We start from the raw sequence: 2,680 nt of genomic DNA on the forward strand, positions 1-2,680 counted from the left end.
TAGAGTATGGTCAAGATAACTTGCTGGTCTTAGCAAACACTCTTTTTCAACAACCCAAAAGTTCACGTGACTCTACACATGAACATCACCAGGTCAATATAGAAATCAGATTGATTTTATACTTTGCAGCCAAAGGTGAAGAAAACTCTATACAGTCAATTAAAACAAGACCTGGAGCTGACTATAAAGTAAATACTATTATGCTATAAAAATAAGGATTTGGTGCTCACTTCAGTAGCACATACACTAAAATTAGAACAAAACAAAGAAGATTGGTACAGCCCTATCATAAATAGGATACTAAAATTCATGAATTTCTTTTATTCTTTGATAAAACTTCTGAAATATGTAGATAACTGAGATAAATTTATAAGGATTATAGCAATTTTCCAACTTAAAAAATGATCAAAGGATATGATTAGGCAGTTTTCAAGGAAGAAATCAAATAATATAAAATGCCTTAAATCACTAATAATTAGAGAACTGCAAATTAAAATAACTCTGAGGTATCATTTCATACCCAAAAGATTAATTAAAATGACAAACAGCAGAGGGGATGTGGGGGAAAAAAAGGTACACATGTGTATTGTTAGTTGAACTAGTCCAACAATTCTGGAAAGCAATTTGGAAGTATACCCCAAAATCTATTAAACTGTTTACTTTTGACTTAGAAACCCTGATATTAGGACAACACCCTAAAGAGATTTTTTAAAAAGAGTAAGAGGATACAAATGTATAAAATATTTATATATTTATAGCAACTCTTTTTGTGGTGGCAATGAATTGGAAACTGAGAGGCTACCCATCAATCACGGAATGGCTGAATGAATGTGGTATATGAATGTGATAGAATATTATTTTGTTTTAAAAAATGATGAGCAATTGATCGATCAACAAACATTTATTAAGCACCAGCTATGTTCCAGACACTGTCCTAAGTACTTGCAAAACAAAAGGAAACAAAAGATAGTCTCAAGATGGACACTTTTCCAGTTTCTGGGAGCCAAGATGGCAGAGTAATCAGTAAATCGCTGTAACTCTCCCATAGTCACCTCCAAACAACCATAAAATAGCACCTCAAAACAAATCTTGGAACAGCAGCTAGGTGGTCCAGTGGATAGAGTGCCAGGCCTGGAGTGAGGAAGACTCCTCTTCATGAGTTCAAATCTTGCTTTAGACACTGGAAAAGTCACTTAATCCTGTTTGTCTCAATTTCCTCATCTGTAAATTATACTGGAAAAGGAAATGGCAGACTACTCCAGTATCTTTGCCAAGAAAACCCCAAATAGGGTCATGAGGAGTCAGACATGACTGAAACAAATGAACAACAATGGGAGAGGAGAAGTGGAATTCAGAACTAAATTCAGAACTAAAATAAATTAAATTTTAAAAAAAGGAGCACCCTGCAACTCAGCTACACTTAACCCTTTAACAGATTACCTATTACAAAATAATATTTACTTCAAGGGTGTAAAAATATACAAATATTTTCCTGCCAATGTAGCACCTGAGTCTCTGGGGAAGGGAGAAGAATTAGGTTCACAGTTTAACTAAACTTCTATATAGGATATTCCCACAAAATTCCAAGTCCAAAGTCCTCCTAGGGCTGAATCTAGGCACCCTGACTTGTCTGATCATCTATCCTGGATTGAGTCTCAACCTTGGATCATTACCATCATCTACTGGCTTCACTCCTACACATATTCAATCCAATCCAATAAACATTTATTAAATGCCTAGTATGTTCCAGCATCTATGTTAAGTGTTGGGGATAAAATTAGTAAAAAGAAAGACAGTCTCTAACCTCAAGGATCTTATAGTCTAATGACGGAAGACAACACACGAAAGGAGGCAGGTAAGAAGAGGGAAGAGATACAGGGGTATTTTGTTCCATGGAGTTGAGAAAACCAGGTAGGCAAGTAGACACAGAGACATGCCAGAATAAATCTAGAGAAAATCATGAAACCAAGCTAATTGAACCCACTATTAATTTATGTTACATAATCTCAACTGGGTCCTCACTGATACATGGAAGTCCTTTTACACTTCCTTAATTAATTCACTATTCCAGTCACAACAGTGAATATTCCAAAACCTTTTCATCCATTCTCAAAAATCCCATATATATCTCTCACCCTACCCTCTCAGCTGAGAACCTTGCCCCATATTTTAATGGAAAAAAATGAGACCACTCATAGAGAACATATCACCCAGACAGATTTCTCCTGCCACAATCTCGTCCTTTGTTCTCGTCTCACATAATGGAGTAGCTCTTCTCTTTGCCAAATCTGTATGTGATCTCATTCCATCCCAATTTTCTCCAGCGGATTGTTCCCTCTAACATTCCCACTGACTACAAACATGCCCATAGTTCCTCCATCCATAAAAAAAAAATAAAATAAAATAAAACCCCTCATTTGATCCATCCATTCTCATTAACTATCATACCATATTACCCCTTGATTTTGTGAACAAAGTCTTTGAGGAGGTCATCTACAACAGGCACCACCTCTTCCTTTCCTTTTTTCTTAACTCTCTATGGTCTGGCTTCTGATATCATCATTTAACTGAAACTGCTCTCCACAAAGTTGTCAGTGATCTCTTAATTTCCAAATCTAATGGCCTTTTCTCAATTCCCAGCCTTTGATACTGTCAATCACTCTCTTCTTAATACACTTAG

At 35.9% G+C, this 2,680-nt stretch overlaps 1 non-coding gene across 1 annotated transcript; it reads left to right on the top strand.

Moving 5' to 3' along the window:
- The first annotated feature begins 222 nt into the window (after positions 1 to 222).
- LOC114048370 lies at positions 223 to 329 on the top strand. Its single transcript, XR_003569745.1, has one exon. It is a non-coding gene; the product is annotated as a U6 spliceosomal RNA (small nuclear RNA).
- The last annotated feature ends 2,351 nt before the right edge of the window (positions 330 to 2,680 follow it).

The sequence above is a fragment of the Vombatus ursinus genome, unplaced genomic scaffold (genome assembly GCF_900497805.2).
Source record: "Vombatus ursinus unplaced genomic scaffold, bare-nosed wombat genome assembly UNPS02014792.1, whole genome shotgun sequence".
NCBI lineage: Eukaryota > Metazoa > Chordata > Mammalia > Diprotodontia > Vombatidae > Vombatus > Vombatus ursinus.